This window comes from Dermacentor andersoni, chromosome 8 (genome assembly GCF_023375885.2).
Source record: "Dermacentor andersoni chromosome 8, qqDerAnde1_hic_scaffold, whole genome shotgun sequence".
Taxonomy (NCBI): Eukaryota; Metazoa; Arthropoda; class Arachnida; order Ixodida; family Ixodidae; genus Dermacentor; species Dermacentor andersoni.
In genome coordinates, this window is record NC_092821.1 from 68,686,164 (window position 1) to 68,710,709 (window position 24,546).

General features: G+C 44.8%; 1 long non-coding RNA gene across 1 annotated transcript; it reads right to left on the reverse strand.

Annotated features, from left to right (window-relative positions):
* Window positions 1–11,161: 11,161 nt before the first annotated feature.
* LOC140212894 (uncharacterized) lies at window positions 11,162–14,763 on the reverse strand. The gene is made up of 2 exons (XR_011889867.1): window positions 14,533–14,763; window positions 11,162–14,354 (listed from the first exon to the last, which is right to left on the reverse strand). It is a non-coding gene; the product is annotated as an uncharacterized lncRNA (long non-coding RNA).
* Window positions 14,764–24,546: the final 9,783 nt, after the last annotated feature.

Here is a 24,546-nt window from a genome sequence, read left to right on the forward strand (position 1 = left end):
AGACCCTTTGTAATGTGTCAAAAGCTGTAGCGATCGTCCTGGCAAATTGCCATCACTCAGGAATTAATGGAAAAGCTAGCGTCATGTGAGGCATTTTTTCAGAAATTTGAACACATTCACACAAAATCAAATTCCTGTAACATTGAAAACAAAAAATGAACCAAACACAGCCAAGCCCTGCTAATGTAGTAGGCAAAACAGTGAACACAGCTTATGCCTGTGGTTAAGGCAAGCGGGCGCCCTAAACATGTAAAAGCTGTCAAGCGTGTGTTCCGGCCACAGAAGAGCAGAATAACTCTTGCTGCTATCAAAGCTGACATGTTGCAAATTTACAAAAGTTACTCACTTACTGAAGACGACCTAAATGTTCTGATGCGAGGTGGCTCACTGTCGGATAGTGTAATTAACCTTGCCCAGTATTTAATAAAAAGAAGGTTTCCCAATGTGCGAGGTTTTCAAGATGTTCTATTAGGCCAAAGGCTACGTTTCTCTCAGGTCACTGGTATGTTTGTTCAAATTTTGCATGTTCGAAATCCAGATCATTGGCTTACAGTTTCCAAAATAGGCGCTCCCCAAGATGCAACGTTTGTCTATGATTCCATAGATCAAGACACTCCTCCCACTCCTCCTTATGCCACTGAGCAGGTTTGACATACTTTAAAATCGCCATCTCCAACCATAACTTTCTTGACGAAACCGGCACAGAATCAGGGCACCACACTTGACTGCGGTTTGTTTTCCATAGCTAATATGTATTATATAGCATCAGAAAACGACCTATCACAATCAAATATTAATCAGTCAATGTTACGGAGCCACTTGCTTAAATGTCCACAAAAAGGAGCCATAGATAATTTTCCAGTAACAAATACCTTAACTGTTCATGTGCGACAAAGAATTATCACATACGATTTGCATACTCCCTGCAGGCAGCCAGCATATACAGTAGGCAAAACTATAAACGGTGGAGCATGTGCTAAAATTTGCCATGTACATTGTCTTCGAAAATGGGCAGAAAATTTGAATGGGAAAGCAGCTCTATGTTCCAAGGCCATGCCTAGATATTCTAAATGAAAAAATGGGAACTAAAGCAGTCTGAGAACTAAATAAATCTGAGGTGATGCTGAAGGAATAGAACACTACTCCTCCATTCAATATCCCAAGCTTTTGTTGTATCCTTCTTTTTAATTAAGGGAGACACATTCATTGAGAGAAGAGTGCATAAAGTTCATGTTTCTTTGTTTAGGTGTTTTTTATTGTGTCTTGCGCTCCACCATTTAATGGGACTGACAACCAACTAAAATGTTTCATAAGATCTTGGTGTAAGATACAAATGTGCTTATATGGGCAGAATTTAACAGGATGTTTGCAGTTTAATATGCACTGAAAGTTGCCAAAAGCTGCATGCCATAGCACTTGACTGTCAAGCTCTGAACCTGCATTGCAGTGCCAGCATGTGATCAAATTAACGAAGTGTTGATATACATAAGGCAGCTGTCATTAACTGTAACATACTTATATTTAAAAATGTATTCAATATAGGTCATAGGCATTTGCACTTTCTTTGTATTTATGCATTTAGCGATGCAAGCACTGTTCCAATTTGCAATCAGTGCTGCTCTCACGGCGACGAGTGGATCTTCAGCACTGTGGCATTCCTCTTTGCATGGAGGTGTGCATAGGTGCCTTTGTATCTTAGCGAGTGAATCTTCCCATGTTCTGTTGTCTCCCTGTGGGATATATGGGGCCGTTGTGAAGGGGCACCAGCACTGCTAGAAGAGCACTAATGGCGTTTCCTACAACTTGTTACCATCGGATGTAAAAGTGTGTGATAATCGTTGTTTCATTTTCAAAACCTTGACTTAGCAATAGCCTGAAGAGCCCGACAGAAAATACAAAAGCATGCTGACAGTAATACCCAAACAATTTGGGACGCACGAACCGCATGAAGTTTGCCTTAATAAAAAAATTACAATTTCTTGTGGGCAGGCTACACTTGGCTTCTCCCTCAGCAGCATACAATTACTGTTGTGCTTGACGCCGTTTCCAGTGGTACATAATAATGATTGGATCTAAAAATTATCATTGAAGAGAAAGGTTCCAAAATTTATTCATTACTGCACCAGGATTGGGCACTCAAAACTTTCTTGCATACAAGAAAATAGCCACCATAACACAGGTGGTTGTCAGTCCCTTCAAAAACTTTAGATGCAAGACAATTGCTTTATGCGCTAGAATTGCCTGGATATTTTGTATGTGCAGACACCAACTAGTTGTGTAAATTCAGTTTTTTCCATTATTTATCATTTTTCTCCCTTTTGTTAGTTTACATAAGGAAAAAAGTTATGTACAGAGTGTTTGTACACAACAGGCAGGAAAGCTGTTATTCTAGAACAGTATATCAATGATGGCTTTGCAATATTTAGTGGGGAAGTGCACGTCTTAGTGTGCTGACGTGTCCTGTGCTGCTTCATCTGTTGCACATTTATTTTCATTATGGTGCGTTTAATCCTCTTAATACAGAGACGAAAGTTGTGCCATTTTGAATGGTACCTGCATTTTGTTTTGTCAGTGTTTCCATACTCTGACAGAAGTCTTACACTAGTCCAACAGGCAAAAGGGTATATAAGCTTTGGCTTGTGCTCCTTGTAGCTTGATTGCATCAGGTTATTTTGGTCTTGCGCATAATTCAAAGTATTTGAGCTCTAGTGTGCTGTGTATATTCAGAAAAATGTTCACGAGTCAGGTCGCGTTAGTACCTGGGTTGCACTTAGCTCCAATTATTGGCATAAATGGCTAAGGTACATTTTTAATGCCATTACTTTTAGAGCGTGACCACACGTGTATACGTAACATTGCAGACCAGCCAACCAACTTCAGAATTTGAAAATACTGCACTCGTAGCTAGCAAACGCTAAAATGTTGTTAAATATAGTAAACACTCTTATTACTCAAGTATTCACTGCTCTTAAAAAAATTAAGACTTTATTCTGTGAGATGGAGTGATCAAGCATGTTGTGCCCTTTAGTCACTGCTAGAATTTATCTGCCCCATATGCAGCTGGCTTTTATTAACTCTACCCTGACAGGACCAACGAAAGAAGTCAGTGGAAAGTACCGCACGACTAGTTGCATGGCACTTTCGTGTTTTACAGGCTTTCTTTCAGGCTTGGAAAAAGCTTCAAAAAATGTAGCAAGTATTTTAGTAGAAAGCTGGATTGTAAATTTGACGATGGTATACAGCGGGATTGTAAATTTCAGGATGGTTTACAATTTCCTCATGACACTTTTGCTGTGAATATTTCATGAAGTTGATTAATTAATGAAATAAGAAATTAGGCAAAATAAAAATTATTTGCTCCAAGCCACAGCAAACATTACCTTGGTTCTGACCAGCTATGCGGCACTTTTTTTAACCTTCGACCCAAGTTGTGTGGGACACTGTTATACATTTGAAATTAATTATGCTTTTAACTGTGAAATCAAACATACAATACTTGTAATGACAAAAATTGTTACGAAGCTCAATATATCAGGAATTTCACTACAAAATTGCATAAACTGGCACGTATAATAGTGTCACATGAGGTCAGTGTAACAAGCTTAAAATTGGAATTTAAAAAAATTGCTGTTATTGGCTAAAACTGCAAACAGTGTCACAAAACAGCGTTAGTAAGTACACTTCAAAGAGAGTTTCTTCAAATTGTTCTTTATTGTGCATGGAAGCATACTTGCAAAATGTGTAGAGCCCCAAGTTGAAGCAGAATGATGCCTGTAGTTCTGAAGGTGTCAAAATGGAGACAGTTCAAATGACTTTTATAGTACTACTTTCAACCCTGTTTTCTTTTGTTTGCTTTTTGTCATCGGAGCATGCCACTGAAAGTGAAGCAGGAGTAAGATATGCAGGCATGCGTTTGGTCACTTAGCCCTCTAACTCTCAATCCGGTGCTCTCGCACCATGGAGGTTGTGCCAATATTGCCAATGAAGAGTCACTTGTTGAGCCCAATTCTGCGCTGCTCCCATTGCCAAAGACAACTTACTGTCGGCAATGAGGAAAAGCTGCCATTTTGTGTAATTTTTGCGTTATTTCTAACCAAAAACGAATCGAGTAATATATATTAAAGATCACAATGAGAAAAAGAATCCCAACTATATAAAAAAATTTCCAGGAAATTTATCTTTTCTCTGGAATTATTTAGGGGGTTAACGGGTTAATGAGTTATCAGAAATCATTACATTGTTAATAGCATTGATGTTTATAACTTATAAATCTACTTGTATGCAGGCAGCATGCAAATGACATTTGCAGTTAACGTGTGAGTACTTGATTGCATTAAATTTGCCTGTGAAACCGTGGGATAACCTTTCAAGTGCCATATTTTTCCTAATGAACGAAAAACCTGCACATATTTAATCTTGCTCAATTATTATTGGTATTTTCTCAAATAGTATGAGGAAGATCTCAAGCAGTAGAATGAAGATAAAGTACATATATTTCCATATATGCATCTCCATTTGAAATGCGACCGCTTTTTGTGTCTACAAAAATGACGGTACAGACATGCCTGTTAAAGAAATGAGTGGAACGACAAGCTGCAAGATGCGCTATATAAAAACAACAAATGAATGATGCGCAAAATTTTTAACACTGTGTATTACCAAACAACAGTAAAAGCAGCATCACAACACTGCATAATATGAAAATAAGAAACAGTTAACACAGCACCACAAGTGTAAATATCAGTGTGTAGATTGCATAAAAAATAATCACAGTTGCACTTTTATATCACTGAACTTTCAGAGTAGAGCCATCAGAAGCCAAAACACTTTACATTCCATACAGAATAGTGCAGAATGCTTTGTGATAGAGATGGGCTTGATATCTGGATATTCCTTGAAAATCATATGAAGGTTTACAAATATCTATGCACACCTGAGTATAGGTGTGCACTGGACATATTAGGGTCCCTGAAATAAAGCTCGGCCCTCGCCTATGTCTTCTTTCATAGGCGAGGACCCACTTTCTGTCATAGTGCAGTGTTGGAACATCAAATAAAACTAAATATTGTCATTGCACCACAACATAATATACAGGCCTACACCACAGAGGTTGCATTAAACAGAAACAAATCCTTGAATTTTGCACTAAGTGTGCTTGCCTTTTTTTCTTGGCCCAATCCCATCATCACACACTGCACGTGCAAGCCTCACATCACAGACTGCCCGTGCAAGCCCCCAGCTTGAACCAGTGCCGCAGGAGTGTGAGATGTTGCGGCTAGCAGAAGTATCGCGGCACTGCAAGAGCATAATTATGCTTCTGCGACAGTGCCAGACTTTCAAGGCGCAGCGGCCGCCATGGTGGACCACTGTAAAAACGAGTGCCGGTTCCACGTCGCGATCTGTCCCGCCTGCCACCTCACCTTGCTGCAGCGGCAAATGGGTGAACACAGGCACTGGGCACAGGGTTGCCAGATGCGGCTTCTTCTTTACGAACCACCGAGCCCTTGCGCCGACATCGCGTAGCCGGATGAACCACTCAAACAGATCGCGGCACATCTCACATTCATGCGGGCAAGCCTCGAACTTCTCGAGGACCACGTATACCGAGGCAAATTTGGTTGCCATGGAGTGACTTTCTCAATTAGAGTAGCCTCCGACACGTCGAAGGGAAACTCGCCTATGAAAGCCAGGGCGAGCAGGCGCACTCGAGCTCCGCTTTCAGTGGAGCCAATGTAGGATACCCCATAAGGATGAGAGTCCAGACTCGGGCAATACTCGCTCAACACCGGGACGCACTTTCCGCACAGATCAGGGACGACCTGGCTGTAAGCCAGCGCACCGCAGAGACCGTTTTAACGTGGGAGTGCAAACTTGCCGCGGAATCGTTCGCCCAGCAGACGAGTGCAGAAGGCGCACAAGCCGCCTAACGCAGCCGTCTGCTTTTCGACATCAGTCGCAAGATCGACGCGTTTCAAGAGAAACTCTGCAAGAAGCAAACGGTGTCCGCAAAGGACTTGGCCAGGTCCATGCAACTAGTGGCCGTCGCGTCGCTCGCTGCCTCCGACGCGGTGAACATCTCCTCGCCTCTCGAGTGGACCACATCCGTCGAAGAGGCTACACTGTCTGACGCGAGTCTCACTCCGGGCGGGCACTTCTACGGATGTCTGGTGGGATTTCTGTTCAACTTTGACGTGGACAGTGCGGGGTTCACTCGTGTGCTGGAAGGTTTGTTCGACGCCTTCCTGACGTGGCCTCCCGAAGTGGGCGTAAGCGTGGTAGTTGTCCACCCTGCCGACCCTGCTAAGAACACCGCACTACGTCAGCAAATTAAGTGGAAGGAAGTCGCCATGTCCTCCACCTTTCCAAAGGTCACTCTAAAAGGATCCAGCCTAAGCTCCTCGATGTTGCAAGACGGTGGCTTCACCAGCAACGGCAAGCTCCGCTTGCGATTTGGCGTAAACCGTTAGTAGGCTGGCTTTTCTCCGCGACTCCTTAGCTTTATATACACCACACCCAACCGCCTTTCATTTTTGTAGGTTAAGCACGAATTTCAGTTCCGGTTGAACACGTTATGGGAACATAATGACAACACCAACGCTAAACCCCACTAGACTAATAAAACATTCCTTGAAAAAAATTACAGCAATTAGGAGAGAAATTAAAGCTTAAAGTTGTTTCTTACTTGCCATTTTTTTTTCCATACCCCGGCGTTGGTACGCCACGACCCATGGGTTTGAATTGCCTTTTTTCGTATTTGCGCTGTTGTGTTTAGGTAAATGCGCTTGAATTGCGAATTGAGTTCCCTGTTTCGATTTTCAGAACACAAGTATCTTTACCGACAAAATAAATTATCCAGGTCCGTGTAGATGTCGTGAAAGCTCGTGACGTCACGGCAAGCTGGTGCGAGAACTTCAAGGGGCCGGCGCCACTTCTCATTTTCCCGCCTTTTGTGGCTTACAAATAATTATTTCGCGGAAAGATAGGCCTTTCTGGAAAAGGGGCAAACAGCTCGACTGACTTTTATTTATAGGCCTTTTCAAACAGTACATTATAGCATCTTCAAACCGTAAAAGCGTACAGAGACGACAAACGAAGAGAGTACAGGACGAAGCGCTTAAGGGCCCAACCACACGCAGCACGGGATACAACGCGTACACATAAGCGTACGCGGTTCGCTGCGCGTAGCACAGGGCTGACAGACCAGCGGCCCAGCGATGGCTGAAACATTCGTCTTTGGCTTTGAGAAAAGTTTATCCTTAATTTCATTATCGCTAGCCTTCATTATTTTTATCGATGTTAGAAGTACATCGTTTTCAAGTTGACAAATACACGTCGTTTGCGTCTACAGATCCTTACGGCAAGCAAAGCCACGTGTGGTTGTTTTATCTTTTCCGGCGGAACACGACACACATGACATCGGCGGAACACATGCCCGGCAGAGGCAGCACGTGTAATTCGAAATAATCCGAGCAGCCTGATATGCCAAGTCCTTTTCCCGTGCAACACTTCTAAAGGAAACTAGCACGAAGGAGTTAACTCTACTTGCAGGACCACACCAACGAGAAGCAGTGCAGGCAGACCTAGAGAATATCTGCCACCTCAACCAGTATGCAAATGTGCCACATCTGGCAGCTGGAGTAACTGCTCACAAAATGACTGAATCTGTATTGCGAAGTCTAGAGTACCACAGACTACCTGGACATATGGACTTGGGGCGGACCTACCCAGATGTGGCCATCTAATCTCGACTACCCACAACACGAAATAACCAGTAATTTCAGCCCTCAGCCTTGCCGCGAAATGTTCACTAATTTTCTCATTGAGAATGAGGCGGCCATTGACTCATGCCTTTCCGCTACATGGGAGTACATAACCACAACCAACAGTGATGTACTAACCTAAAGGTGGCAGACCTGGGACCCCATAAATGAAAGGAGTGTTCCCAGTGCACAAGCCTATCGCGAGGTCGTACGGCTTTATGATACCGAACAAGAGGGCCGAAAGTCCGGCCTTCTTGGCTTGTTGAATGCATGTCATCAGGAACTGGGAATGCAGCAACTGACTATACGCAAGAAGGAGCGCATCAATCACGAAGACTGAAAACATAAGTGACCAACGGAGCGGACTTGTGATGATAGCTACAGAGTCAACACTGAAGGTTACCACCAATAAACTCAAAGGAGAGGAAGTGTACAAAGCTTCCCGAGAGCCACAAGTTTCTGTGCCTACCTAAAGAGCAAAGTGGAAAACTCGAGTGAAGGGCGATTGCACCCGCCAACATGGAGTTCACACCTGATCAGAAGTGTCATAGGAGCTGGAGCTTTTGCTTATCCGCTTGCTTCGCCGGCTTCAGCGTTCTTTCCCGCAGTGTACCACATGAGAAAGAAGTTTTTGCTCTGCTGCTCTTGCAAAGTCGGCGGGAGCGCAGAAAGCGCCTGCAGCGACGTTGGTATGTGAGGCCCGTCTTTCAAAGGCGTAAAGAAGGACTTTACGGCTGTAACTTCTTTCCTTTTGATGATCTACAGTGGCAGAACTAGGAGCGAGTGTTTGTACCTGGAGTGAAAGGGTTAAAATAGTAATGCGGGGATCGTACTCGCAGCGCGCGAACGCCACAATTCGCAGAACAGCATCGCGCCGTTGGTAACAAGGTTCGTCCGGGTCGACAGCACCGATCGGAACGATAACACATAGCACATGCTTGTAGCTTCTACAGATACAAGTGAGCTCCTACCATACTCATTTAAGCACGCCTTTCAGTACTGTGCATTACAGACGTGCTCCTTTCATTGGTATTTTTGGTATATACATAAGGAGAGTGCTAGTTGAGAGCAGCACATGATTTGTGCAATCAATACTCGTAGAGAATAAGTTGCTATTCCTTCCATTGTTGGTCGCCATGTGTATGGATGGTTGGTGCTATTATGTATTATATTATTTTACTTTTTCAATAACTAACGAGCGCACAAGGGAATGTTAGGCAGGGTACAAAAGCACCTCATCACCAAAAGCATACAAAGAAGGTATTAGAACTGCTGATGCCAATAGTATGAGTAGCACTCAATCTTTTCTGTTGTCTAATGCAATCCCCTCAACTTACGAAAAGGTTATATGATACAAATACATCACTGCCTCAAGACCTTGGGAGCACAGGCACAGCAGCACTCCTAAATCGTTTAATGGCTCCAATATGGGTCCAGGATTTTGTTTCTTCATAAAGGAATGTCAAAATCCTACACTTAAGCATGAGTACGAATGCCTGCCACCACGATATTGTGATCGCATTGTGCCGGCGACATGTTTTAGGATACGTTCTGGCTCAATATTTTTCTATCTTTATTACATGGAATGAAGTGATGCTTGAATGAAAAAAATAGAAAAAATTGTATATAAACTATAGTATCGCCCGAGCACTTATGGTCACGAATTACATCACGTGCGAAACACAATAGAAGATGGCCAGTTTTAGCTCGCCTATAGTAATTTTTTGCTAATCTACGAACCTTTTCAGTGTTATTAAGATAAGTTAGGCTAAATTGGGCTAGATCTTAACACATGGCAGCTCCATTTGAACAACGAATATTACTAGGTATATGCCGCACTTCATATCTCTATATATTCCGCACTTCGTCATTTTATAGCTTATTCGCACCGTAAGAATGCCCACCAATTGAGCAGAACAATTGAGCAACCAGAATCTCGTTTCCCTCTTTGCTGAATGGCTTATGCCATTCATGTTTTTTTTTTATTGGAAAGTAGCTCCTTCGTAAGAATGAATGAGAAAGCGTTCGGTTGGACGAGCTCCAACGTTCACTAACTTTTTTGCTTAACGAAAGTGCCTTTCAAAAGCTGTGTTATTATTGTTATGTATTGTCAACGCAGTTCGGGGGAGCCTAGTATGTGTGAACAGAAGCTGGAGTGAGCATGATTCGCCAAGTATTCGAGTGTGAGGCACTGACTTCTCCCGAGAACTGCCTCGACGTGTTAGGCTGCAGGCTGCACACCGACCCACCTGAGACACTGCCGTGTGTGTTGGTGATGCTGGACTCCATCAACGCCGGGAACAACAGGGTCATGGACGGCGTCGCAACACCAAGCAGCTAACTTTGGAGGAAACGCGCGAGGTAAGCTAAACACCTGTGCAGCTAAAACGCCGCAGTGAACCTGTATTTTATAACTTCCATTTTGGCCAATTTATCTCGTACGAGATATTGTGATTATAGGCCAGCTATTTCTCATGTCAGCGCAAACGTCCCGGTGAGCCGCCGAGGCCTGTGTGAAATAATTGTCTAGCGTGGTGCTTCAATGTGAGATGTAGTCTTTCAGCGAATGCATTGTAGCAGCTTCGCCAAATTGAACACCAATGTTGGGACTTCTACAAGGGCATGTAGGCTGTGTATTATGGCCCACTTCTTGGTACTTTGACTTCACAGCAAAAGCAGCTGTGCGAGGAAACGAATGTGTAAAACAAACTTCACTGCCAATATTTTGCGTTTTCTTTTAGTTGCATACAACTTGAAAGTTCGAAAGATTAAACGAAAATTCGTCAGACACTTGAGACTATTTTGTGTGGAAATGCGAAAGCGTTATAAGAGCTTTGGGAAATCTTTCTGCGCGTTCATCGTAGGCGCAAGCTCACGCCTGCGTGCTAACTGCGCCTAGCTATGGCCAAATCAAAACGCGCCAAGGGGCCCAACCAAAGCCACCTCGAAAAAAATGTAAGGCCTCCGCACGCCGGTGTGACGTCACGCTAGTCGGATGGGCCGGACAGTCGACGCCGTCGGCGTCTCCGCACCTAGGTTCGCTGCGCTTGCAGGGCGTCTCTGCGCGTCGCGGATACTATGGCATGGGAAAATTAGTGCTGTCCTTAAAGTGACAGCAACCTGTAAATGCATATGCTTCGGTTCCAAAGCAAGACACGTATAGCTGACGCAAAAAATAAGGGGGAGCCGCTGGTTCACTGCAGTCAACACCACCATAGGAAGCAACATTATTTCATACCTTCCTCAGATTACTTGACTGACGACAAATTTTTTTTTTTTTTTGCATGTATCGCAACACGACCGGCCTTATTTGTGCTTGTGATGTTTGGCCGAGACTAAAACAAGAAAACTGCATGCTGCTTAGTCACTTTAACGTTAGACGGAAAGAGGAAAACTGCATATTGAAGACAGAATATACTTTATTCACAAATGATAAGAACTGCATTCAGAAACATTTACAATTATCATTTTATTTCTTGCATTGCGTAAAACAGTCCTCGCTGGACACATGAATATCGAGGTTCATTTTATTGCGAACATTTCATCATTATAGGGTCACGCACAACTAATTGTCAAATAGAATAAGCTTCCGTCTTTGTCATACCATTTCTTGTGGTTCTTTTATTTCCACCCGCGTTGTTTGCAGGCCTTTTTGGTCTTCATAAAATGCTGAGATAATGGTGAAAAGGTAAGTCAGAAACGAGAGGCCTACTCTCAGTCCTGAAGGAAAACATGCATTTAATGGATTGCGGTAGCATGGGGAGTTCGAATCATAAACAGGTAGCACAACAAACTCCAACGCTGACATTTCAATTCGCCAAAATGCAGGGTTTAAATTTCGATAATGTAGGCAAAGAAGTCCTAGCTACGCCACAGGTTTCTTTTTAACCAAACAACGTAGATGTCAACACAAACATACGTAGATGTTCAACAAAACAGAGCTGATCATGAATAAAAAATAAATAATGAGAAACATATCTCAGGCCTTCAAGGTCTGCAATTTTCGGTCGTTCTTGGCGTTGCGTAATTAGTCATTTTCTGTGCAGCACAAGTTGTTCAGCAGTGTATTCGCTGCAGCACTTACAACATGCCCATTACCTCCTGTGCAGGATGACCGAAATCACACACATCTACATCCTCAAAGTCATGAAGCGTAGCGAACACAAGGCCGACAAGAGTATCTTTCTGCCTAGGACGGCAGAAAAATCGTACAGCATATTCTGGTGTCCTGAGCTTGTCCAATATAATTTCAGTGAAGAGTACAGCATTAACTACAACTGCTCGTGGAAACTTCAGGCCACCCCTCGTCATCTTCGTGATTAATGGATTCTAAGGGTCATCTAGATCGACGTCTTTCACTCCAACATGCGCATGTCAACTTTTTTAGAGCTGCATGGGCACAATAGCCGGAAACATGTTAGTGCCGGTAGCCTTGACGTTTTTTTCTCAATGTCAGAGTCAGTCACAGTGACGGGAAACTGGCCATTTCCTGGATTTACACTTGTCTCCAACGTGCTCGCGCTCGGTGGTAGTAGCATGTCCAAATCTGGCAGGTCCAAAACCTTCTGCAAACGCAATTTGTTTTCAGATTCATATCTGCCTTATAGACACGTGGTAATTGGCACCATACAATTGCCGACACTTTCCAAAGCGATTCTCCAAGCTATCAGTTTGAAATTTGCCCAAAAGAACATACTCGAAATGAAGCTCTTCGGGACAGTATATGGCAAGTTCGCGCAAGGCGTGGGTAATGTGGCTGAAAGCTGTGTGCGTTTCACGTGTCAGGCGGCCATTGTCATGTTTGAGGCTTCCCCAGTTATCAAGCCATTGAACTATTCTAAGAATTCTAGTTGAGGAAATGACGATGAAACTATTGGACCTTGCAACTAATCTCGCAACCGCTGTCCTTTTCTTGGCGTCTTGACGTTAATAATGTTCCACCAAGTCAAAATGGTGTCGACATATTGAGATGTTTCCTTTGCATGCTGGAACGTTGCGACACTGAGAGCAGCAACAGTAGATGAGTTGAACATCTTTAAGGCCGGTTTAACGTTCTGCCGTTCCATGTTCGAGGGGTTCAGTGCCTTCAAAGTGAGCGTTGGCGCTAGCTTCATGAGCTCATGCTTTTCAGCTTCGTGCAACTGGCATAATACCTTGAAAGATGCTGTAAGTATCATTGGTTCAGCCTCATCACTCTTCGGTTCAGGAAAGTACATGCATTTGCCAATGTTCCTTTGATTCAGCCAGTCATTTCTTATAAACTTTAGAATGTGAACTGGGTCCACCCCGAAAAACAGGGGTCGTGATGGGTCAGCAGGAATCTGGTAAACAATGCTGACACTTGCCGTCTTAGCAAAGTAGGACATGGCTTTTCTGTTTATAGAGTTATTGTCCGAGATCACTGTGATTATTCTAAAACCAGATGCCTCTAGATCAAGAACAATCTTCCGAAGGAAGTCGTGCAGCGCCTTAGCATCGATTTTTGCCACAGGAAGAATGTGTACAACATCCTTGTTTGAAGAAAGCAGGCTCTGTATCATAAATACGTGGGCAGTTTTTCCTGCAGTCGATGAATTTACCGCAGCAACAGTAACAAAGCCAGCCTTGTAATCAAAAAATGATTGGTGAATTTCATCAATCATTAACGTTACAGTGTTTTCATTGTTTTTATATGTGCTTACAATACGCTATACATAGGAAAGAAAGCTACATTCTTGCTGCTCCATTTCAGGGCGTACATCGTAGGATGAACACAGTCTACTGATCGTATCAGGATGCGGCATCTTAAGCTCCATCGAACTTCTCAGGAATCTGTATGCATGAGGTGAAATTGTGAACAAAAGGCTAGCAAAAACCAATAAATCAGGGGGATATCGGCCAGCATTATTCAAAACAAGATCAACTTGACTCTTCAAGAACTTAAGCACTTCCAAATGCTATTCTTGCAACTCGCGTGCAAAATGTTTTCGACTTACTTCCTCTAGCAATGTCGAAACCAGTGCCAGTAGATGACAGGCCTTTTCAGAACGCTCACTGCTGATATCCTTATCTGTCCGTTCGATCATGTGTGACACACTTTTCAAATCTCTGAAGTCGCACAGCTTTTCAGGAACGAACACATCACCACACTTCCTCGCACTCGTTTCACCAAAAAATACTTCGACGCGCAGGTCTGTGGACATGATCACCGGACTTCAGGAGCAGATTGAAGTGACAAGTTCAAAAAGAAAACCTTGGAGCCCTTGTTTGAAAACTGTCCAGAAGTCCGAACTCTGAAAGCTTGGCAAGGCTTTCAGCAAGTCCGCAAAGCTACCAACCACATTTTTGGCGTCCTCTTCTGGTTGGGTTTGCTGAGAAAGCATTATTGCTTTTTGCAAATATGTGGCTTCCAAGCGCGCTCTTATCGCACCCGGCGCTTCTCGAACGCACGCTTGCGGACGCGATAAATAGGCAGGGCAATTGGGAAACAAGCTCGGAACTGCAGTTTTCTTCAGACGAATGTTTTTCGTGGCAACTTCGACTACTTTTCCTGTCTTGGCGTCCGTGTAAGATGTCGTCTTTAAGTAATCCGTTGGCAAGAAATGCTTTTCAGAGCTGAAATAAAAAGAAAAAGCCATTACAGGTATGAAGCTCGGCGAAAACGTTGAATTTACAAGCGCGTCGACAGGTGCAGAGACCCATCTATTGTGCACGCGTGCACGAATACATTGGGCACTATGCTGACGAAACCTATTCGTATGGAAACCCAGAATAACCAGAGAGAAATGCTTACCACTGTGTACTTCGTTGGCGAGAAGTCCTTCCGAGGAACTGCTCTCGTCCATGCTTCCCGAGTGGCTCGGTCAGATGGGAACTTGTGCACTCGGACACTTGGTCCTCCGTCACAATTGGACTTGCAGTTTGGTGCGCAACAGCCAGGCATCGTTGCGCTTCCGTGTACGACGACCCACGCGCAATCGAAGAAAAACAGTCGCGTTTACGGTGCAGCCAGCCCCACCAAAGCCACCAAGAAAATGCTCCACGCGTTGCCGCTCTAGCGTTGCAGCCACGGAGAAAATTTGTTTTCGGAACGCGCGCCGCGTTGTAAAAACGCAGCGCTCCCCCATCCACCGCTACCATCCGACTCTTGTGACGTACTGACTAGGAGAGGAGGTGATGCGGTGGCCTTACATTTTTTTTCTAGGTGGCTTTGGCCCAACGCACTCGCTTGCCAGCCAGGAGTTCATAAACGTGACGTGTGCAATGATGCAAGCACTAGGCACCAGGGGCGTAGCCAGGGGGGGGGGGGGGGGCTTATGGGGCTTCAGCCCCCCCCCCCCCCCCCCGAAATTTTTTCGTGCTGTCATGCGCCGCTGACCAAAACAACTCCCGGCGCCGGAAATCAAGCTCGATTTTGTCTAGAATGTCCTTAATTCACGCTCAAAAAGACATTTTAGCGCAAACTTTGCGAAATCGGGCTGGATTTCGCGGAAACGCCCATGCATTGGGAGTCACATATCGTAACGCAAGGAGCCCCACCCAGCACAAAATTTCAAGAGCGTTTTGATGGCGAGCGGGCTCGTCTCGGCATCTCGCGGAGGCCGCGGAATCTACGGAGCGCTTGGATTTCAATTCTGAAACTTTGTGGGTATAAAGTTCTCATAACATTTTGATGCGAAAGGTGCATTGACATTTCCAAAGTCCTGCTTTCGATTTTCAATTCCGGAACTTTGTGGGTTTAATGCTGTTGTAAACAGTTGAGGCCAAAGGTGCATCGACTTTCCTAAAGTCGTACATCGGGCCATACAACGAGACAACCCAAATCAACATACTATCAGACAAGTTGACAAAGCACTCAGCGAGGTCCGATGAGACAAAGCGTTGTGGTGGTTCATTTGTGCCGTCAGGTCACAGAAAAGAATATGAACATTTCTTTTTCACCTGCGCCAAAGCATCCATGTCAAGACAATAAAGCCACCATTGTAACTAAGTTCTTATTTATTTTTCTACCTAGAATTTTATTCGCGAGGATACATTGAGCCTCTTTATTTATTTATTTATTTATTTATTTATTTATTTATTTGTTCTCGCAACCCGCGGGCTGCCGATCCAGCCAGAGCGCATGCGTTTTTTCTGGACGACTGCATTTTCGCCTGGCAGTTTTGGACGCTTTCTGGCTAGCAGACGAGAAAAAGAAGCAATGCACAGTCGCTCGCCGCCAGCACTGCGGGGACTCGACGGATTGCAACGCGTTCGCTTGAGCGCAACGTCTCCGGAAAATTTTGTCTCGCCGGTGTAGGATACCGAGGAGTATGCGTATGGTTTTCTGTGGACCAAGCGTCACACGTTTTCTTCGATATTCCTTCGGTAGCCACACTAGGTGCCCAAAGTAGGCATTAGATTGTATCCAACATGCTTTCCTTTGCGTTATTCTATTTCGCCGCCCCCGCCCCACAAAAGAAAAAAGAAGACATTGTTGCGGCGCAGCGAATTGTCGCATGATGAAAGTTCGATTTTGTTACTTCTTTTGCGGAAAGTAATGGGCCACGGGACGCTTCAGTTGCCGGACACTTTTATATTATTGCAATAGCAGCTATACGAAGACTCCAGGCGCATTCCTGCCGTTGCCCTCATGTTCCGTATAAATAAAGGCCAAGGGCGATAACATCGTGACCGCGCGCCGCATGCTCTATGTGCGTGTGAAAGCGTGGGGGGGAGGGGGTGAGCCGACGATGGTGGCTCAGTCTTGTGTGCGCAAGGGAGAAAAGCGGGGAGGAAGCGCGCCGCCTTCTGTCGCACGCGATACATTTTGGGAGTGGAGGGAGGGGGGGGGGTGCTGTGATCTGTGAATCTGTGGTGGCGCAACCTGTTTATTTGCCTTGTTTTACGTATTATATATAGTGACTTTTTCTTAGGTACGTAGATTTATTGGAGACTTATACGTATATTTAAACATCTTGTGGCGAGGTTTTGTGTATATGCGCAGTGCACTTTGTTTCCAGTGACAATTTTTTGCCCTGTATCAAGCTGTATCTTCACATTTGTATATTCCTTTGTATCTTCGCATTTCTAATGTACGAAGCCGAGTCAAATGAAAGTGAGACAACCCGCCCCGCACAATAATGTTTCGGTTCATTATTTTCGAGGCATGCGCGTAGCACATACGCATCTCATTTACAAGTGACATGCAGAGGTGAGGTTAAATGTTCTTTAATGCTCTCATACACTGGGTTGAACATGGTTGCGTAACATAATGGACACTCCAAAAGTTGAACAGCTTGGTGTCGTGAGGTTTTTGACAAATGAAGATGTTTCCCAAAAAGAAATTATTCGCCGTATGCGTTCAACATTGCGTTTCATTGGCCACTGTGAAGCGTTGTAGCAAACTGTTCGAAGAAGGACATGAAAGTTACGAAGACGATCCATGGCCGGGCCAAAGCCACCGTGCAATCACCCCCAACACAATTGAAAAGGCCGTGGTTGCTCAGTGGCTATGGTGTTGGGCTGCTGAGCACGAGGTTGCGGGATCGAATGCCGGTCACGGCGGCTGCATTTCGATGGAGGCGAAATGCGAAAGCACCCGTGTACTTAGATTTAAGTGCACGTCAAAGAACCCCAGATGAGGGTGACGACTTTTTGTCTGCAATTGTGACCGGGGATGACTCATGGTGCCGCTACTAGTAGCCTGAAACACTACGGCAAAGCTTACAGTGGAAACATTTGAATTCACCACTCCCAAAGAAAACAAAGGCCGTCATTTCTGCCGGAAAAGTGTTGACTTCTTTTTAGATCGTTAGGGGCCATTATTGATCGAATTTTCTAAACCTGGAGAGACTCTAAATCGTTTCAGATATTGTGAAAGGTCGGATCGGCTGCGTGTCGCAATCAAGAACAAACGACGTGGAAAATTGAGCATTGGGAACATCTTGCTTCACGACATTGCCCATTCCCACGTCGCTGATGTGGTCAATACAAAACTGGCAAAGTTCAAGTGGGAAACGCTGCAACATCCCTTTATGCAGCCCAGACCTGTTGCCTTGCGTCTTCTACATTTGGTAAAATTTGAAAAAACTGCTCAAGGGAACCAGATTCGTGTCGGAAGATGACGTGTAGTCATTTACAGATTTTTGAGGCAGCAACCCAAGGAGTTTTATGAGACGGGAATTACGCGACTCGTTAGTAGGACAAGCGTCTAAACACTCATGGTGACTACTTTTAAATAAAATACTCCGTTTGTCATATATTCGCATTGGCTCACTTTCATTTGACTCGCCCTCGTATATTTTGCAGAACTCCTGCTTTTTATATGTGCTCTCTGTTGCGACTATAATTTCGGAGCAATTACTCACAGTACACGACTGGTGACAGCTGCTCGTGCGCAATACATGCTAACAAAGGACAGCGTCATTGAGATATTCCCCGGGTCGTCGCATATGTACGAAAATGTAAACAAGGTTGTGGAATCACAGATGATATATATATATATATATATATATATATATATATATATATATCCCTCGACTAATTCTATAAGGAGGAGGCCGAGCTGCAAAGTGAGCCCCCCACGAACGAAATTTCTGGCTACGCCACTGCTAGGCACACCTTTAGTCAACCAGAACCAGGGGCGCGATAACGTAACTCTATTCCAAACAAAAACTGTTCCAAACTCCGGACGTCAAAATGACGCGACAGTTTCTGCGTATGGGGGCGGGAACCAGCGACGTTTTTCAATCTGCCCAATCAGCAGCCTCCATCGTTGCCGGAAGCATGTTTTGCTTGTTTTTTATTTGCAAAGGGACCGTATAGCAAGTGACATTTAGATATAAACGTCTGATAAAAGAACAATTGTATGTAGCTGAGAGTAAAAGTGTTTTGTAATCTTTTAACGCAAAAGAAGTTGAAGCGCGCTTGAATGTAAACACAAATATTTTAATTTTTCGAGTCATAGCCACACACGTGCCAATTCCGCATCCAATCCATTTTGCTACGCACACTTAAGATGGAGGCTGCGTGAAAACATCTGATCGGTTCTGTGGGCCGCTCTTGGTGTATTTTTGTCCGTAACGTGATTAGATGAAATCTCGCCGTACGAGGTACTTTCGCCCGAGAAGAATTCTGGAAGCTGTGAACATCATGAAGACTGTGAAAGCGTAGTGCTCGGTGAGTAAACACATCATTCTTTCTTGTGCTTAGTGACTGAGCAGTAGCATCTGAACATCTGGGTGATCGCATGGTGTTCACTTTTGCTTTTATTCGCATAGGATACGGAAGAATCGATGAAGGTTGGAAGGCATCTCAACAGATAGCTGGTAAGAAAACGTTTTCTATAAACGATCGCAACTATCTCCGAATGTAGGTCATGATTTAAATCGAGGGTGGTTTGTAACAGAGGCTCATTTTTTTTTTTTCTTTGCCACACACTGCTGCGCAGTGATCCATTCCCCCGTGCGGGCGGTACAGATACTTCTGCTGGATATAACTTGCACGAGAAAAGTTTTTTTGTTGTTGTTATTCACTTGTGTTAAATCTAACGTGACATTTATGGCGTGATAAAATAACAGCACATTAAATGAATGTATCCGTCATGTTTTAACGACGTAGTGATATCTGAAACGGTACGATTTGTTGGTATTAATTCGCTGCGGTCCGGCGAAAATTGAGCGCGAAAAAGAAATGGCGGATGGAAAAAGCGCACGCGTTTCGGCCGCGCAGGCCGCTATGTTAGTTCAGTTTATGGAGCAGCATCCATACTTGGCGAGAGGCTCCACAAGCCTCTCGCCAAGTATGAGTGCTGCTCAGAAAAGAAAATTGTGGGAGGAAATTGCCGCCGCCCTAAACGCCGTCGGACCGGCAGCAAAGGCAGCCGGGCGCTGGCGCCTCTATTGGGCCCGCCTTTGTTATGACTGCAAAAAGGTCGCGGCGCAGGTCGGCGCCGAGAAGAGGTGAGCCCGCGACTAGCAACATCTTAGGAACGTATAAGCTGACGGTGTTCATGCATTTGCAGGAAGACGGGAGGCGGAAAGTTGGGCGGCCTGGAGGGTCGCGTACTTGCCGTGCTCGGCCGTACCGGCCCAGCTTCCACCCCTGTGGATTTTTTCCCTGGCGATTCCGAGGTGAGTAGCAATGTTCGTTGCTATGTGTACCGATGTCGGGCAGTTACACCGTGGTGAATATTTTGCCGTTGTGTGCTTGTGTGTGTTTTCTTACAATTCAACACACATGCCAGCACATTATATCCGTACTTTGGAAGGACGGAAATGCTGCCCCACTGCTGTTAAGAAACACCTTGTGGTGGATTTCATGGCTCGTTAATCCGAAAAGCATTAGCAACGAGTTGTCAAAGCTCCAAGTCACTAGTATGTCGCATGCTGGATTAAGAATTTTCTGATTTAAAAACTATAAGTGAAATAGACATTGCAACCAGTTGATGGAACTTAATCACATTATGTCCTGTACTTTATTGTTCCAGGAGGACACCTCCAGTGAAGAGGAGCCGCATGGCGATGTGCCCCCTGCCCCACCAGCAGCTGCCCGGGTTTCTGTAGGCACGGAGCCGGGGACTAGTGGCACTGCACGTAAGGCACTTCAGCAGCTGTTGCAATACGAACACATCACTCCAAGCAGTATCTATTAAGACCTTTGAAACAGAAATTGTGTATTTATATTATTTACATGGCAAAGAAAATGTGCCTGCCTAAAGGTCGCTGCAAAATGGAACAATAATCTGACTGTTAACACCATTTGTAATGCAGCTTGTGCAGCGTACAAGCTGAAAGTACTATCAGTGTAGTATTTTATGATGGTGTAGTGCCTTTTTGTTGATGCAAATTTACTGTTCATTTTGTGAACGGTGTGTTGCTGGAATTATTTTTCTGGGCTTGCACCTGATAATGAACCAGTAAAATGTCTACGCAGCATGGAGCGAAATTAGCTTTTTTTAACCTGTTTACTGATTTTATTTTTACGGACCATCAGCTCGGCAGCAGCCCCGCAGGCCGCCACCCCGCCAACAGGTCCTCGAGAACGCGGTGTGCAGGACGGCCGCCGACTATGCCCGGCAAAGCCAGCAAGCTGAGGCGGCGAATGCGGAGGCGGCAAGCTTCCACCAGCTGTTGCTGCAGCAATATAGGAAGTGCGTACAACTTGGCCGGGTCATTTTTTGAAGAGGTGATTAGTGCACATGGTAATGTACGTTACAACCATGTTACACATGAGAGGCATCTGTACTCATTTGGCTCATGCAGGTTCACACATCTCCTTTGAGGTGTTGTTTAACACATAGCAACTTACAAGACATTTCCATGGTTGCATGCATCGCCACAGCATGATCATCTTTTGTTTAGCAATTCAACTGGTCACCAATACTGTCTTTTGACAGGCAGAGGCAGCTTCGTAGGATTTGCTACGTTTCACATGTTTTTAACATAACAGACCATATACGTTTGCACGACCATTTGTCATACGTAAACGATGTCGCTGCCCTCAAGAGTAACCTTGCTGAAACTGCAACAATTGCAAACAGTGCAAATCGAGCATTTACATTGCATAACCTGTAGCTAACTAAGTGAATTTGTTTCGCAGCATCACCAGCAGCTGGTGGAAGAGCAGAGGGCGACCCGGCAGGTCCTGCAGGAGCTGGCAGCTGAGATGCGTGGGTCGCGAGAGGGCACTAGTCTCATCGCAACCACGCTGCGCCAGCTCCTGGCTGCCCTGGCGCACCTCCGCGAGCCGCCTCAGCCAAGAGGGACAGTTTTTTTTCCCCCATATCATCCTTTAGTGCTAGTAGGTACAAGTGTTGCCTATCTTTCCGTTCAAATCACCGCTGCAGCATTTGGTGGTGTTGCCCATACGTCCTCGCAAGCTGTTGTGCCGCCGAGTTGTAGTCAGTCTTGTGAACTGATGTGCAGGTCATGCGTGACCATGGCAGCGAAGACGGATAGTGCTGTGATGTCACTTGAAACACGAATGCGTTTTTTTTTTTTTTTTTTTTTTGGTATGTAGCACTAAAGGATGATATATGACTGTTTTCCGTACATTTCTGTCCCTAATCATATTTTTTTTGCAAGGCAATTTCTCTTGTGTATTTTTATTTGTAGTGCAAGTTTACCCAAGTGAGGCATTATATAACATATGTAGAATTTTTGCATTTCTGTTCCTAACCGTATTTTTTCCACAAGTTCATTTCTTTTCGTGTGTATTTTTATTTGTCCAAGTGAGACGGTATAACTTATATGTACAATTTTTGCCATATTTTCGTTAGGTGTTGTTCACTTTTGTTTTGCTGCTACTGATATGTTTCAATGTGCACCATTCTTCCACGGAAGATACATTATGCAATCACGGCAACTACGACATTGTCTCGCACACATACAGGTGCACTTAAGTAGAATGCTGTGATAACTGGAAATCAATTTTCATGCCATACTTATGTCACGTTTGCAATGTCAAACCTTTCGTGCCTACGCAAGGCAAAGTGGCCGAATTTTTTTAACACCAAGCGCCCGTTACCCGTGATAGTTATTGTGATATTTCAGGTGTCCTTACCTATGATAGCAATACAATCTAGTTTCCATTGTAGTGGAGCACAGCTTGTGACATACGTAATGGAGCCATCAATGTGGCCACTATTTTGACATTCGCTGCCAGGCTGCTCTTGCAGCCGTTATATGAAATGCCGTTGAAGTGCCAAGCATTTTCTCACTTGTCGTTCCTAAAAAGCATGTCATGGCTGTTTTATATTGTGATCTTATTACGGCACTAGTCATTGAAAAGAAACTGTTTTGTGCTACAAACATGACAACTAATAATAGACAAGACATCTTTCTTGCTGTTACTGGATGAAGATAAATGGTTGTCCGCGAGTTCAAAAAGAACATCGTTATGCTCGTGTCATATTTATGCAATGTAACATCTGCCAACAACCCATTGGTAGTGTACTGGGTCCCATGTAGTGAACAACACACGGCTATTTTGGCGCCATGAAGCCATGCTCTGTGTACTTGTCTGTCATTTCCTTTGATGAAAGATGGCAGTGAAGAAGGATCACATGGTTTTATTTACAATGCAGATATAAATAAACGATTTTAAACAATGCAAGTGGCACTTGAAATGAATATTTACACTTTGTGTTCCTTCAATTTCAGAACTCTATCTACATATGTACACTCTCCCAAGGGAGAAGAACGCGCTTTACATGCCAGGCGATAGTTTTCGGCATAACTTAGCCTTCAGTCAAGGAACTGTGCGGTGGCTGCGTGGCAAAACAGCGCAGGGCCTACAAGGTGCGTGAGAACAGTACACATGCTGGAGCGAGAAGTATTGTGCTTGGCAGCAGCCCAATTAGGAAGCGAGGAGACGAAGACCAGCCTCCCATGCACAGTGCAGATATCGGGGACAGTGTCGGTGATGACAGGCAACAGCAGCAGCAGCAAATCATTTGGCGAACCCCAGCTGCCCAGAGAAGTGGCTACAACATTCTGCTGACGAACACAAAGTGTTGTCAACAGGTACAAAATGAAAGGCTGTCTTGTAGTGTCACAGTGGAATGATGCAATCATCTCCGGTAGTCACAGCTCACTGGCAGAGGACACGTGAAAACGCTGGTTATGATTGAGCGGATACTATAAAAAAACAGCACGCTATCCACTAATTGCACACATTTCTTCACATTGGTTCCTGCTCTCTATTAGGTGTGTAGGCAGCAGTAATAAACATCTGCCTGCAGTGTCAGGCACGTGTTTATTGCTGCTGTCGGTGCTGCTGTCGACGCAGCCGCCTTCGCACCCTTTGCAGGTAGTGCTGGTGCTGCTGCCGTGTCGTGCCCAATGAGCTAATAACATCATCCCGGTAGCACAGCCTTTCAAGTACATCATGCGTGCTGCCCTTACTCGGGGAACTCTCTGTGGGGAGGGGTTGCCACTTTCATCCTCACTGCTGCTGTTGCTGCTGTCATCACTAACATCATCCAACAACACGTCACCTTCGTCAAGACACAAGTTCTGCAACACTGCACATGCTGCAACGAGGTTGGCAGCGCGGTCTGATTCGTAGTGGAGGGCGCTCTACCGCTGAAGGCAGCGGAAGCGGCTCTTCAGAAGCCCAATGCACCGCTCCACTACGGACCGCATGGCAGCATGTGCAGTGTTGTACCTGCCTTCTGCAGTGTGTATGGGAAGGGTGGCCTGTGACTGGGGTCAGGAGCTATGGTTGCAGGGGGTAGCCGCTGTCACATGCAGGATCATAAAACATGGTATGAAATCTGCACAAAGTTTAGTAGGCGAAGCATGGGTCATGTAAAATGCACTTACTACAGAAAGACTGCAATAAAGAAATGTACAGGCTGAGCACCTGACGCAGCTGTGATCACAGATAACAATAGCTGGGACATACATAGTAGCATCCCTATTTGCAGCAAGGTAGCTCTTTGTGTAGTCTTCACTCACAAATGTCTGTCAGTGTAAAAAAGTAACACGCGTGCACTGTACACTCACATTCAAAATTAGTTTAAAGTACAACGCAGGTGTGTTGTCACTTTGTTTGGTGCAGATACCATTGAAAAATTTTTACATCTCGCCTATACTTAATACCCTACTATAAATAAGGGGTTCGGGCTTCAATATTCTCTTACGGCGCGAGCACGCTTTCCTGCATGCTGCCAGAATTGGAACTGTACAAAATTTTCCCGCTGCTCACCGAGGAGGTGTCGTTCCACCGACAGCGCTGAAGTTCTCACGCCTCCGAGTTCCTCCGCCACTTCGTCGCACAGCCACCGCACAGTTTCTTTCTTCAGGCGAAAGTGCCGCCGAAA